General features: G+C 50.4%; 1 protein-coding gene across 3 annotated transcripts in view; it reads right to left on the bottom strand.

Moving 5' to 3' along the window:
• The window catches only part of CAMKK2 (calcium/calmodulin-dependent protein kinase kinase 2, beta), a 72,246-nt gene that overhangs the window by 56,130 nt on the left and 188 nt on the right, over positions 1 to 15,928 (bottom strand). The gene's annotated exons all lie outside the window — the stretch shown is intronic.

The raw sequence follows: 15,928 nt of genomic DNA, 5'->3' as shown, positions 1-15,928 counted from the left end.
CTCTTTCCCCTGTTCTTGTTGTCATTGTGGGCCTCCATTTTCTAAATCTATATCACATTTTAGTCTTACCCTTGCTCTCTTAAATCTGAATGTTAATATCAAATCAAAACACATGTCAGAATTCACTGCCACAGGAAGTGGTGGCGGCTACAAGCATGGACGGCCCCAAAGGGGATAAGCATATAGAGCAGAGGTCCATCAGTGGCTATTAGCCACAAGGTATAGATAGGGGCTCTGGGGCAAGTGATGCTCTGTCTTCTTGGTGCTTGGGGGGGGGGGGTCAACAGTGGGAGGGCTTCTAATGTCCTGGCCCCACTGGTGGACCTCCTGATGGCACCTGGTATTTTTGGCCACAGTGTAACAGAGTGTTGGACTGGATGGGCCTTTGGCCTGATCCAACATTGGCGTCTCTTATGTTCTTATGTCAGTTCCCTACAAGAAGAAAGACAGCAGAGGACAGATCTATCAACAGCTAGGGTAGCTCCGCGGGCCCTGCGTGATCCACCCTGAGCCCGCTTTGGGGAGGGTGGATGACCGTGGGCCAGCTATCGTTCCGGCACAGCTGTTCTCTCAAGGACAGTTCTGAAAAGAGCTCTCTCAGCCCTGCCTACCTCACAGGGCGTCTGTTGTGGGGAGAGGAAGGGAAAGGAGTTTGTAAGCCGCTCTGAGACTCCGAGTGAAGGGTGGGATAGAAATCCAATTTCCTCTTCTTCTTTTGTTCTGAGCACCTGATTGTTAGCTCTTGGAAACCGCTGAGGGGAGGGACTTCTGCTCTGACCCAGCAGGCAATCCTTACTCTCTTAAGGTAGATTCAGGTGGGTAGCCATGTTGGTCTGAAGCAGCAGCACAAGTTTAGAGTCCAGTCAGGCACCTTTAAGACCAACAAAACTTTATCCAAGGGTTAAGCTTTCGTGTGCACACACCATTTAGTTATTTCTTGAGCGAAGAAGTATTTTCTTTTGTCCATCGGGAATCTACTGCCCATCATCTTAAGGGGATGCCCCTTGAAATCTGGCATTGTGGGAGAGGGAGAAAAGGTTATTTCTACCCACTTTCTGGATCTGAAGAAGGGTGCCTGCACTCGAAAGCTTATAAGTTTGGTGTAGTGGTGAAGTGCGCAGACTCTAATCTGGGAGAACCGGGTTTGATTCCCCACTCCTCCACTCGCACCTGGCTGGATGACCTTGGGCAAGCCGTAGTTCTGATAAGAGCTGTTCTTGAAAAAAGAGCAGTTCTCTCAGAGCTCTCTCAGCCCCACCTGCCTCACAGCGTGTCTGTTGTGGGGGGGGAAGGGAAAGGAGTTTGTAAGCCGGTCTGAGACACCTTTGGGTAGCGAAGGGCGGGGTATAAATCCAATCTTCTTCTTCTTTGTTGGTCTTAACAGTGCCACTGGACTCAAACTTTCTTAAGGCAGAGAGATCAGCACCTGTGACCCCTCAGCATATCTCACCTAAATTCTACCACACCTGCTATTGTTGTTCACTTGCTATTGTCATTTGCTTGCTAATATCATTCGGCATCTGAAATCACTCCACTTTCCAATAAATAGGACAGATGGACTCCCTTTCAACTAGTAGTGAGTAGTGACTCACGAAAGCTCATACCCTGCCACATATTTTGTTAGTCTTTAACAGGGGTCATTTCCTGCGGGAGCGGAGCTCCGGCAGTAAAGAGCCCAGGGGTTGGGCACATGCAACAAGCCCCACCCCCTGCTCCCAGCAGCCCTCAGTCAGAGCAAGAAGTAGCCAGGTAAGTTGCAGAGCTCTCCCCGGCCCCCCGGTCCAAAACAGTCCAGTGGCACCTTTAAGACCAAGTTTTATTCAGGTACAAGCTCTCCCTCCTCTGCAAGGACAGATCTGCACGTTCCCCTTCCCCCCTAATAGTTAGCAATCCAAAACAGTCCAGTGGAGCCTGAGCAGTGGCTGTTGCCTTCTGACACACTTCCGGTGATGTCAGAGGGTGTGGCATATGCAAATAAGTTATGCTAATGAGTTATGCTAATGAGCTCCTGCACCTCTTTTTCTACGAAATGACCCCTGGCCAACTGCGACTGGACCAGGGGTGGCCAAACTTGCTCAACGGAAGAGCCACATAGAATAAACATCAGGTGTTTGAGAGCCGCAAGGCAGGAACAGATATTACACACACGCTTTTATTTTAAAATATGCAAATTTGCTTTTTATTAACATTAAACGAGACCGGCAAAAATAAAAACATAAGGGGTAGAAACAGATATTGATGATGATATTCATTTGTCCAATATTTGTTTGCTAACTATATTTATTTGTCTAAGAGACAGAGAAAAAGGGAGAGAGGTGGAAAGAAAGAATGAAAGAGGTGGAAAGAAAGAGAGAGAAGGAATGAGAACCAAGGAAGCAAATAGATGGGAGGGAGCGGGAAAGAAGGGAGGGAGAAAAAGTATACCTCCTCTTCACTCCCCCAGCTGCTCTGCCGGGAACCGTACATGTGAAAGAGCCGCATGTGGCTCCCAAGCTGCAGTTTGGCCACCCCTTTTCTTAAGGCATATTACTCTTACGATTCACATACTGTTCAAAGGATCCAAGAGACAAGGCCTCTGGGTGAGATCTGAATGGGGGACTTGTTGGTTTACAGTCCCCCCCCCCCAGTCCGTAGTTTCTAGAACTACCCTGTGCATCACGGATGTGGGTTCAAGCTGGGCATTAACCTGTACAGAGCAACTGCTACAGGCCCAAACTAAACTACAGGAATATAGCCACGAGCTAGTGTTCCCTCTAAGCTGAGTTAGTGTGAGCTAGCTCAGTTTTTTAGTCTCCAGCTCACACATTTTTGTCTCCGCTCAGGAAGGAGGGCTCCAGAGCAAACCAATTTATGCAGTAGCCAAATCGCTCGCCCACAACTTTAATGCCAGTAGCTCACAAAGTAGGATTTTTGCTCACAAGACTCCACAACTTAGAGGGAGCATTGGCCATGACCCTGAATACCACAGGGTGTAAGCGCTTCGGTGCCAGCACGCCAGCCTGCCCATCGACACTGAGTAAAATCTATGACACGCATTTCCCCCCGGGCACCCCTCCCCTGCTGAGTAAAAGCCGCCTGTGAGCTTATCACAGCCACGCTTTGGTAAAATCCCATCAATGCGCTGCACACGGCAGCAGTCAGCTGCTCCCAGAGGCGAGTTTTCCATCAGCTTTAGGGTCTGCCCTTTGGGACCTCTGCCAGCCATCGCATGTAAATAATTATCCCATTGACCAGGAACAGTGCCGAAGAGGCTGAACCCTTAGCCACTGCCCTAAGCCCCCGTTCCTGAAAACCCACATCAGAAACGGTACCAAAAAAGGAAGTGGATTGGCACGGGACAATGGAAAATGAAGAAGCGGCAGAGGTTCCACAGCAAAGAGGCCGAGGTCAGAGCAGACAAAGAGGCAGTCCTTTGGAAAATGCCCTGTTATTATCCAGCGAGTGTTCCAAGGGCTGCAATGCTACGGCTGCTACCGAAGTCCGCAACCCCGGTTTGACTTCGCCTCCCTCTTGTGCTAATTGAATCTGTGCACCTTGATTATTTGTGCCCTTTTCCATTTCTTTGTGCCAAACCTCCCCTGTGCAATTTCCAGTGTTATTTTTGCATCAGTTGCATGGCATATAATGGGCACCTAACTCAATAAACAGCCTCAAGAGAAAACGCATAAAGGAAACAACTGGTTCGGGAATGCCAATGATGAAAAGGGGCAAGAAGATAACTTAAGCAGCCCTGAAGAGGAAAGGGGATTCTTTGTTACATGTTCAAGGCCCGTTCTCTAGTCAAGTGACTGATTGGGAAACCTCAAAATATATCTCTACTTTAAGAACAGGATGTTGCGATAATGGCCACGGTTAAACAGGAAATGAGCAATACCAGGAGGAGAGATCTACCAATGGATATTAGTCGTAATGTCTCAATGGTACTTCCATGTTCAGATGCAATGCGCCTCAGAATATCCTCTGCTGGGGCAAACGAAAAGGGGAGGGGGCTTGGGTGTCTGTGTCCCGCTTATAGGCTTTGGGGGGGGTATACGGTCGGCCACTGTGTGCAACAGGATGCTACACTAAGTGGACCACTGGTCTGATCCAGCAGGCCTGCCCTTATCTATACACTACTAGCCACATGTGGCTCCCCATCTGCGTGTAGCTAAATCTGTTAAAAAATCTGAAAATTAAAAAAAATACACAGAGGGCTTCAAACCCTCCCCCCCAATAAAACAGCACAGGCCAGGAGTTGCAGTGGGCACGGGCCCAGCAAAGTGTGTGGAGGGGGAACTCCCCCATGAGTTTGGTGCAGTGGTTAAGTGCGCGGACTCTAAGCTGGGAGAACCGGGTTTGATTCCCCACTCCTCCACTTGCACCTGCTGGATGACCTTGGGCAAGCCATAGTTCTGGCACAGCTGTTCCTGAAAAAAGAGCAGTCTCTGTCAGAGCTCGCTCAGCCCCACCTGCCTCACAGGGGGTGTCTGTTGTGGGGAGAGGAAGGGAAAGGAGACTGTAAGCAGCTCTGAGACTACTTCAGGTAGTGAAGGGCGGGAATAAATCCAATCTCCTCCTCTTCTTCTTCCTCTACACTTGTTTATATTATTTCCAAAACAGCAGTGTAAACCCCCTTTTAAAACCATCTGTGCTATCACCATGCCCACAGGCTGCGAACCCCACCATTCAGTTATTTGTTGAGTGAAGAAGTATTGTCTTTTGTCCACCTGGAATCCATTGCCCATCAACTGAAGCGGATGCCCCTTGAATGCTGGCATCGTGGGCGGAGGAGGGGAGTTCTTTCTACCCACTTTCTCGGCCCCGTGTCTAATAGTATGATCGCACAAGCTGCAATCATACCCCTGCCCTGGCGTGGATGGCCCAGGCTTGCCTGATCTTGTCAGATCTTCTACGCCAGGGGTGGCCAAACTGTGGAAAGAATGAAAGAAGTGGAGAGGGAGAGAGAGAGAGAAACAAAGAAAGCAAATAGACGGGAGGGAGAAAAACTATGCTGCCCCTTCACTTCTCCAGCTGCCCTTCCGGGAGCCTCACAATACGTGTGAAAGAGCCAATACGTGTGAAAGGGCTCTTTCACACATATTGTGAGTCTCCCGGAAGGGCAGCTGGAGAAGTGAAGGGGCAGCCTACTTTTTCTCCCTCCCGTCTATTTGCTTTCTTTGTTTCTCTCTCTCTCTCCCTCTCCACTTCTTTCATTCTTTCCACTTTTATATCTTTTTCTCTCTTAGAGAAATAAATATCACCAGCAAACAAATAAATATAACTGGACAAATAAATATCATTATCAATATCTGTTTTTACCCCCTTTGTGTTTATTTTTGGTAGCCTCGTTCAATGTTAATAAAAAGCAAATTTGCATATTTTAAACATAAAGGCGTGTGCAATATTTGTTCGTGTCTTGCGGCTCTCAAACGTCTGACTTTTATTCTATGTGGCTCTTATGTTCGGCCACCCCTATTCTAAGCCAAGCGGGGTCAGCCATGGTTAGCATTCGGATGGGAGACCAGGGTTGCTATGCAGACCAGGCGGGCAATGGCCAACCACCCCTGAACATCTCTCGCTTTCAAAACCCTATGGGGTTGCCGTAAGTCGGCTGCGACTTGATGGCATTGGATACATATAATATCACACCTCTGCTTAGTCGCTTAGTTTCTAAACGGACCCTCCGTTATCATCTTGGTTTCCCTCTTCTGCACTTTCCCCATCAATGTCTTTTTTGAGATAAAGCAACCAGAACTGCATGCAGTGTTCCAAATGAGGGCATGCCGTACATCTATACAGGAACATCACCACACAAGCAGTTTCATTTGCAGTCCCTTGCCTAATAATCCCTAGCCAGCAATCTTCCCTCTTCACACCGTTTCAACAGAGCTAGCCGTGTTATAGTCTATTGTTGCAGAACAAAAAAGTCCAGCGGCCCTTCAAAGGCCAACAACATGGTTTCATCCGGTCTCCAGCACTTGCTTTAGAGGAGCGATTCCACCACGTTCCACACGATATTTGTTTCTGCTTCTATGGCGCAGCGGAAAGCAAAGAACTGGCACCTTATTTTCTTTTTCATTAAGAAAAACGCAGTTGCAGCCTTTCAGACAAGTCACGCTTTGATCTACGGAGTGCGAACTTTCGCAAGACTGTTGCTTCCTCTTAGCTGCAGGCCAGGGAAGTGATCTTTTAAAGCACCTATTCATATGTCAGTTCAGAATTAATTCATTCCTCAGTTGCTGCAGGGTGAGAAAAAATTGGTCAGAGCTGAACTGGGCTGGGTTTTTACGGACAAATAAATGTCGAGGGAGTGAGACTGAAGCCAGCAACCGACACGTCGGGCCAGTCTAAAATTCCCATTTCTTTTGCCGAGCCTCTTTGCTGCGAATGGTTATCACCATAGCTGCAGCAACAAATAATTTTGTCTCTGATGACAGGAACTCCACTCTTGAAAGCTTATGCCCTGATACCCTTTCTGGTCTCTAAAGTCCTTTCGAACTCAAATCTAGCTGTTCTATGCAGACCGAAATGGATACCCTTCGCAACTAATTTTGGAAGAGCAGACCCTTTTTCCCCTAGAAGGCTTTGTCTTCTCAAATTAATTTATAAAGTGTTCAGCCATGGCCCCAAACTAATGTGGAAATAAAACTAGGCAGTGCTAAGAGGCCCAAAAGCAATCTAATCCAACACTGCATGCATGTTGAGGCGTCAGGTATGTGGCTAGCCACCTATCACATACAACTGCTGCGGAGATACGTTCTGGACCGTTGATAACGTCTTGTAAACGACTATTTCTCTAACTTATTTGTACCTAGATTCAGGTGGGTAGCCGTGTTGGTCTGAAGCAACAAAGTTTGTGTCCAGAGGCACTTCAGAAGAAGAAGAGAAGAAGAGATTGGATTTATACCCCGCCCTTCACTCGGAGTCTCAGAGCAGCTTACAAACTCCTTCCCCTCCCCACAACAGACACCCTGTGAGGTAGGTGGGGCTGAGAGAGCTCGTTGAAAACTGTCCTTGAGAGAACAGCTCTGAAAGAACCTGTGATTTACCCAAGGTCATCCAGCAGCTGCAAGTGGAGGAGTGGGGAATTAAACCCGTTTCTCCCAGCTTAGAGTCCACGCACTTAACCACTACACCAAACTGGCTCTCTTACAAGACCAACAAAATTTAATTCTGGGTATAAGCTTTTGTGTCTTTGAAGAAGTGTGCATGCACATGAATGTTTACACCCAGAACTAAACTTTGTTGCTGGACTCAAACTTTTTTCTCTTATTTGTACCCAGAAGAACAAACACCATCTCAGCTTTTGGAACAGTGTTAGACAGACAAATTGCTGAGAAAATCAATACACTACAAAGCAGAGGGAGCGTAACTGAACGCTTAACAGTGTAGGATGGGAAGGGTTCAAGCAACTATTCTCTGTAGGAAAGGAGATGCTACCCATGTTTAGGGTGTCTAGTTTCCAGGTGGTGGCTGGAGATTACACCTAGTCTCCACGTTACAAGAGATCAGTTCCCCCGGACAAAATGGCTGCTTTGGAAGGCAGGCTCTATGACATTATGTCCCACTGAAGCCCCGCCCCTCCCCAAGCTTCACCTCCAAAATTTCCAGGAATTTCCCAATTCAGAGCTGGGAACCATGTCCCCTATTTTTCCCTGTGAAACACTGGAGAATATGCAAAAAGGGATAATCCTGGCCTTGTGCTAGGCTGAACATTTCCCCATCCTATTTTATGATGTGATTTTAACTTTTTAGAAAACTTTATAAGCAGACAACAATCACAGATCAATAAAATCAAAGTTCACTGTCTTTGACAAAAAGCGCAAGGGGAGGTGGGGCTACCTTCTCTTGGGGCTGAAAATAATTCAGTATCGGCACCAAGCAAACCCAATTAAGGTGGCCGTTCGTCAGCTTCCATCAGACAAGTCCCCTCCAAGTGTTCCCTCTTAGCTGAGTTAGTGTGAGCTAGCTCACAGTTTTTTAGCCTCCAGCTCACACATTTTTGTCTTTGCTCAGGAAGGGATGGCTCCAGAGCAAACCAATTTATGCAGCAGCCAAATCGCTCACTTACAACTTTAATGCCAGGAGCTCACCAAGTAGAATTTTTGCTCACAAGACTCCACAGCTTAGAGGGAGCATTGGTCCCCTCTCTGGTAATTTCAAAAGGGAACACATGCAGAGAAAGGTTTCAGTAAAAGACCTGACTGGGTTGCCAGGTCTGGGTTGGAAAATACCTGGAGACTTTGAGGGGGCGGAGCCAGGAGAGGGCAGAATTTGGGGAGGGGCCTAAGGATGGTACAATGGCCTAGACTCCACCCTCCGAAGCAGCCATTTTCTCCAGAGGCGCGGATCTCTGTCGGCTGGCAACCCTAGGCCTGACTCGAGAAGCAGGTTCGTGTGTGAACAAAGCCCATTGCCTCACAGACAGGGCAAAAAGTGGTGGTGGCTGTTTTACCAGCTCTGTGAGCACTTGGCCTTTTAATCTGCCGTTCCACAGCTCCTTGGAAAGCCTGAGGGGTCAGGCTCAGGGAAGGCGCATCAGCCCTGCAGGCCGAAGTTCCCAGACTCAATCCCTGCTGTCTCTAGTTAAAGGATCTGGGGAAACACCTTCTCTTCTCAAGAGCTGCTGCCGGTCCGAGCAAGCACAGCCGGGCAAAGGTGGACTGAAGGTCTGACTCGATACCAGGATGCTTCCTGTGTTCAGCATCTGGGGCAGGGCTACGGATGCCAGCCTTCAGGTGGGACCTGGGGATCCCCCAGAATTACAGCTCACCTCCAGACTACGGAGATCAGCACCTCTGGAGGAAATGGCTGCTGTGGAGGGTGGGCTCTGTGACGCTGTACTCCACTGAGTGCCCTGTCCTCCCCAGGTTCCACCCCCAAATCTCCAGGAGTTTCTCAACCTGTGAAAAACTGTGAGAGAGCGATTTGGCTGCTGCAGAAATTATTTTGCTCCGGATCCATCCTTCCTGAGATAAGACAAAAATGTGTGAGCCGGAGGGTCAAAAACTGTGAGTTACCTCAGCTTAGAGGTAACACTGGTGGAGAGCCAGTTCGGTGTAGTGGTTAGGAGCATGGACCATGGACTTTAATCTGGGAGAACCGGATTTGATTTCCCACTCCTCCACATGCAGCTGCTGGTGTCACCTTGGGTCAGTCACAAGTTCTCTCAGGACCAGTTCTCAAAAGAGCTCTCTCAGCCCCACCTACCTCACAGGGTGTCTGTTGTGGTGAGGGGAAGGGAAAGGAGATTGTAAGCTGCTCTCCTTTGGGTAGTGAAGGGCGGGGGATAAATCCAATCTCTTCTTCTCCTCTCTAAGCAGAGCCTTTTCTGTCGTGACACCATTTGGCAGAACTCCCTCCTCCCCTGAGAGATTAGCATTATTAATATCTCTCTCTCTCTCTCTCTCTCTCTCTCTCTCTCTCTCTCTCTCTCTCTCTCTCTCTCTCTGACACCGTCCTGTCCCAAAAGTCCTTCTGGCAGAGCTCCATCGCTGTTATAATCTGTGGGTGTTTCATTGCTTTTAACCGTGATGGCTGCCTGAACACTTTTTTTTTTGATGCAGAGGCCAGTCAGCATTATAAATCCATCAATAAGCACCCAGTCTAAATGAGCCGCCGGGAAAAGGGTGTGTCTCCCCCTCCACCCTTTCAATATATGCTTTGGCTCAATATTAGCCATCAAGAGCAACCAGGAACTTCCTGGTCGGTCAGCCGGCAGCCGACGGTCCTTGCAGCAGGACAGACTGGCGGCAGAACAGGTCCCACCACTGCACCCCGACAGGCACATGTGCGGATACATGCACAAGGCCATGCTGGGCCATAAATGACTCTCTGTCTGCTCAGGCCTCGGGCTCTGCCTGACCTCATTCCAAGGATTTCAGTCACCTCTCTGCCTCCTCCCCGGTAGCCCGGCTCCCCAATCCAGCCGTCTTGTTCTGCTCGTTCCCTGGCCACTGTGCAACCCAGACATGCTCACATGAACACACATGAAGCTAACTTACACTGAATCAGACCACTGGTCCGTCAAGATCAGTATTGTCTACTCAGACTGGCAGCAGCTCTCCAGAGTCTCAGGCTGAGGTCTTTCCCATCACCTCCTGCCTGGTCCTTTTAACTGGAAATGCCGAGGATTGAACCTGGGACCTTCTGCATGCCAAGCAGAGGCTCTACCACTGAGCTGCAGCCCCACTTCATGACTCTCCAGGGTCTCAGGCTGAGGTCTTTCCCATCACCTCCTGCCTGGTCCTTTTAAACTGATGATGCCGGGGATTGAACCTGGGACCTTCTGCATGCCAAGCAGAGGCTCTACCACTGAGCTGCAGCCCCACTTCATGACTCTCCAGAGTCTCAGGCTGAGGTCTTTCCCATCACCTCCTGCCTGGTCCTTTTAAACTGATGATGCCGGGGATTGAACCTGGGACCTTCTGCATGCCAAGCAGAGGCTCTACCACTGAGCTGCAGCCCCACTTCATGACTCTCCAGGGTCTCAGGCTGAGGTCTTTCCCATCACCTCCTGCCTGGTCCTTTCAACTGGAAATGCCGAGGATTGAACCTGGGACCTTCTGCATGCCAAGCAGAGGCTCTGCCACTGAGCCACTGCCCCTCTTTACAGCTCTCCAGGGTCTCAGGCTGAGGTCTTTCCCATCACCTCGTGCCTGGTCCTTTTTAACTGATGATGCCGGGGATTGAACCTGGGACCTCCTGCATGCCAAGCAGAGGCTCTACCACTGAGCTGCAGCCCCACGTCTTGACTCTCCAGGGTCTCAGGCTGAGGTCTTTCCCATCACCTCCTGCCTGGCCCTTTCAACTGGTGATGCCGAGGATTGAACCTGGAACCTTCTGCATGCCAAGCAGAGGCTCTGTCATTGGGTCATGGTCCCTCTCGGCCCCTTTATGTCTTCAGAGGCAACTTAGGGTTGCCAGCTCTGGGTTGAGAAATTCCTGGATATTTTTTTGGGGGGGGGCATGCCTGGGGAGGGGAGAGTTTGGGAAGAGCAGGGAGTCCGCCCACTAAAGCTACTATCCCCCCACTCCCCCCCCCCCCCCCCCCGTGGGGGAACTGATGTCCACAGTCTGGAGATGTTGTCATCCTAGAAGAACTCTAGGGGGTTGGCAACTCCAGCGACGCCTCCTTCAACCTTCTTCTGCCATCCTGTCGTTTCCTCCGCCTCTGCTGCCTGCTGTGTGGCACACCTGGATTTCTGCACACCACAACAGGAGAGGGGAGGGGGTGCCAGAAGGAACAGGTGGGAGGAGGCGGGGCCCTCTTCCGCTGCCTCCGGAGCTCTAAAGGACACAGAACCAATTAACTATCGTACCGCATTGTGTGTGGACTAGCCGGAGATCCTATGATTGTCTGGCAGCTGTAAATTCTAGCTCTCAGAGTTGTGTGCCACTAGGTGGTGAGCTAGACTTGATTTAAGGGCCTGAGAGAGCTCTGAAAGAACGGCGACGGGCCCAAGGTCATCCAGCTGGCTTTACATGCAGGAGTGGGGAATCAAACTCGGTTCTTCAGATCAGAGTCCGCCGCTCATAACCATCACACCAAACTGGCTCTCTAATCTAAAGGACAGTGGGGATGGAGCCCTTCAATCCAGCCACCCTCTGTGTTAATTCCTTGGAGGGGACCACTTCAAATCTACCCTAGAGTTCACTCCAGACATGGCCCCGGATTCTGCTGGAATCCGCAGTTCAACCACTGCCCTGTGCAGATGCAACCCAGAACAATTCGGCCGCCGCTTTCCCAGTCTGGTTCCCCACTGCTCCACTCAGCAAGGAAAACCTCGCAGGACTTTCCATGCCAGCATCTCCTTCCAGGGGCTGGCTGTGCCTAGAAGATGCACCCAGTTGCCCTGCCCACCAGTTTCTTCCATATAGACATTACTTAGAGGGGAATAGGTTTGGCGCACACAGGACTGGTTGCTGGGGCGTTACAGGAATGCAGAACTGGGCCTCTACGCACGAGTGAGGGTGGCTGTCTGTACTGGCAACTGGAAGCACAGAATTCCAGGGGGCGTCACTGCAATAACGTTTATTAGAATTTGATACAATTCATGGGATGCATTGCATCGAACCTGGGACCTCCTGCATACAAAACAGATGCTCTACCATTGAGCCACAGCCCCTCCTCCCTAGACTTAAGCCGTCTTTGCACTTGGATTTCACAGCACACCTCAGCTCTGGGTCACACAGGGTGTAGATAAATCAATCCCGTTTGTAAGGGCTCAAGCCTTTCCCTCCTTCCTCACGTGGACCACGCCAATGTAAGTTCCGCTTCTGGAAAAAATAGCAGAATTATCTGGCCTCCGCCGCTGCGGCGGGAGGCATGTCTGAAAAGTTCCCTCTGAAGAAACATAAAACCCCTCACTGGACACCAGTTTATGCCAGACAGAAGGTCTGGTGGAATCCTTATACCTGTCATGCTGGCTTTCTGCATGCAGGGAGTTTCCCCCATAGGGACCATTGAAGTACACAATCCCAGCACAAACATGCATGTCCACACCTGGAACAGAGCTGCAGTCCAAGCCCAGGTCAACTGCACAAACCAGCCCATGGAAAGCCCAAATTTTAGTCCAAAGATTATCTTGGAAAAATTAAGCCACGAAGGACGAGAGAGGGCGGGCAGTGTGTGTGGGGGGAAATGACCCGCGCGCCTTGCCAACATTCCACTAGCCATGTGCAGTCCGGGAATGGAGGAACCACAGTCAGCAGATGGGAACGTTGAGAATCTACAGAGGTAACACTTTGCAGCTTGTGTGGGGGAGAAAAAAAGAGAGAGATAAAGCAAAGAAGTACCAGGACAAAAAAGGGAGCCGAGAAAAAGGAATCAACCAGCGCGAGAACAAGAAGTTCCTCTGAAAGGAATTTATTTTAAAAGGGACAACCGGACGCTTTGTTTCCCCTGACTGACCTATCACAATTCCCCCGTCTCCAAGTACAGAAGGTCGTTCTTTTCACTGGACTCAAAACCTCACTCGGGAGGATTCGAAACAGCCATTTTGTTCGACGCAAACCCACCCACACGCACAGAGCTGTGAAATCCTTGAGAATCCAGATAACGTGGGCTACAGAAACACCGACTGCATTAACACACGCTCCGCCGGCTGACATACTAGGAGCAGCCCCAAGGCGGCTTTAAGAAAATCAGGAGGGCCCAATGCATCAAGAAAGTCATTTGCAAAAAAATCCAGATGACTTGGGTTAAGCGGGGACGTGATTCATTTATAAAGTTACAAAGGAGGTAACATATATTTTCTCTCTCTCATATGGGACCAGAGACTGGGGTGAGTTGAACCTGGCCAATAACAGAAAATACTTATTTACGGTGTGCGCAATTAGCTTATGGAACTCACAGATAGAAGAAATGGTAACAGCTTCGAAACATTAAAAAAATTAATTTCTGGACAACTAACAAGTATTCACTGGGACAGCTAAGGCGAACCTCCATGTACAGTGGCACTGGACCTCTGAATACCCAAAGCTGGGAGAAAAGCTGCATGGGGTGGGGTTTCTGTCATTTTGCCCCCCTTGGGAGCAATCGGGAGGCAACTGGATGGCTGTTCGGTCTCTGGTCTGATCCAGGAAGACAGATCAAAAAGTGCTCCATAATTAATGCCAAGCAGGCCACATCGCTTAGTTAAAAAGCCCCGAGCATTAATAAATAAGCATTTTGGTAATGCTGACCCCATGCACATTTACCGCTGTCATCATTATGAAGCCTGATGTAACCTAGAATTGGGCAACACACCGTATTCAAAGGTTTGCTAGCCTTTCCTAGAAGGCAAAGAACACCAGCTGCCAATTTGTACCATTAGTACCCCCAGCTGCTCCAGCAAAGCCAAACCACACAGGGACGAATTTTTAAAAATCCCACGACACCGTTTGCTTCTTAACAGTTTCCAAAAGCCAATAAACACATGCAGCAGTTGACACGGTACGGCCCTCACACCTGAAAGTGCTTCTCAGAATGTACACGTGGAATCCATCCTCTGAAAGCACCTTTGCCCCCAAATCTGCACGCGGGGCTAAAACCAAGGCTAAGCTAAGAGCCATCCGTTGCAGGCACTCTGATACTGGCGACTGTGGCCCATGAGAGGCCTCTACCGCCTGCCCTCCTGAACCAAACACACACATATGAGACAAAAGATCTCCATGGTGACTTTACTGCATCATTTCACACGGTGAGGGATTTCTGTGATTGGACCGGCACGTGGAGAAATCAGAAGTTACCAAGGAAAAGGGGCGTTTTCACGCCTGGGTCTGAAAGGACCAGTCTTCCGCTAATGTCTGTGTGCATGCGTTCCGTTGAAAAACAGCTCCTTCGCTCTCTGACCCATGTTGACAACCATCGCCCATGCATACCGGCATTAGCACAGGAGTGGTGTTTTAAGTGTCAGGAGAGAAAGCAACGGCCCCTCTCTCTCCTTGTCCTTTTGTGCCGCTATGGAACGCAGCCGGAAAAGAGGAAGACCCAACATGAGATGGGTCAACCCAACCGAGAAAGCCACAAACGCCCTCAGTTTGCAATTCCTGAGCAAGGCTGTTAACGAGAAGATGGTTTGGAAGGCATTAATCCAAAGGGTCGCCATGAGTTGGAAGCAGTGCTTTCTCTAAGCTGTGGAGTCTTGTGAGCAAAAAGTCTACTTTGTGAGCTCCTGGCATTAAAGCTGAGAGCGAGCCATTTGGCTAATGCATAAATTCGTTTGCTCTGGAGCCATCCTTCCTGAGCTAAGACAAAAAATGTGTGAGCCGGAGGCTAAAAAATGGTGAGCTAGCTCACGCTAACTCAGCTTAGAGGGAACAGTAGCCACTGGAGGGCACCGAACACACACACACACAAGGTGGCCAAGCGGCTAGGAAGAAAACAAGCCAACCTCAAGTCACTCTGGCGCCTTTAAAAGAGGATCTCAACGTGCACCAAAGAAAAGAGGACTCCAGTGGCTGTCGAGAAGCTAACCAGATTTATTCTGGCGTGGTTCTGCATGAGTCAAGAGCTCACTTCACGGGACACATCAGAGCGCATGTCTGTCTATCCACAGCTGGGAGTGGTCCTCAACCACCCAGACGGAATTGATTACTCTTTTTACGGACGTCTGCTCCGAGGCATCTAAGGTCACGGGACCTGACTTCCCAAAAGCTCCCGCTGGAAATACGTCTGGTTAGTGCGGTTAGGGCACCGTGGGCTCCTTCTGCAGCCACCCCCCTGGAAGGATACCTGCCCAGGTCCGAAAACCAGAACAGAACCTGCAAGCGCCAGTCCCTGCATATCAAGTGGCTGTCAGAAAGCACAGCCATAGAACTCAATGGGATAGCTGACAATCCCAACTCGGCATCCCTTGGCACCTTCAGGAAACCGGTGCCCCAGAGGGACTTGGGAGGTGACCTCAGGCTGCCCATCCGCTCCCCTCCGCCAATCGGAGGGTTGCCAACCTCCAGGCGGGGGATGGAGATCTCCCGGAATTGCAACGGCTCTCCCGGCGACAGAGATCAGCTCCCCTGGGGGGGAAAGGATGACGTGGAAAGGTGGGCGCTCTGGCAATACGCTCGGCGGAGCGCCCTCCCCAAACACCTCACCCTCCCCTGGCATCTCCCAAGCAGGAGTTGGCAACCCGCACAGGAGGAGCTCAGAGCCGGAGGAAGCGGCAGCGGCAATCCGGCGGGGGTCTCCCTTCTGGAGGGAGATCCACCCTCGCCCAGGGCAGGCGGCGCGCTCCTGCAGGCCCCGAGCCCAAACCTTCCGCAACCCCAGAGGAACTGGCTCCACGCGGCGGCTCGCCCCCCGGCTGCTTTCCTGCCGGATCGGCGCCTTCCTCGGCGGACAGGCGACCCTCCCCGCCCCAGGCACAGACACACCCAGCCGGACGGTCACCGGGGGAGCCCAGCCCAGCGGGACCTTCGCCGCTTTGCAGTGGTCGGGGCTAGGGGGGCTCCCAAGGAGGCGGGCTGC

The sequence above is a fragment of the Gekko japonicus genome, unplaced genomic scaffold (assembly GCF_001447785.1).
Source record: "Gekko japonicus isolate JY-2015 unplaced genomic scaffold, Gekko_japonicus_V1.1 scaffold64, whole genome shotgun sequence".
Taxonomy (NCBI): domain Eukaryota; kingdom Metazoa; phylum Chordata; class Lepidosauria; order Squamata; family Gekkonidae; genus Gekko; species Gekko japonicus.
The sequence above is the reverse complement of the archived record's forward strand: the minus strand, read 5'-3'. Positions and strand labels throughout refer to the sequence as shown.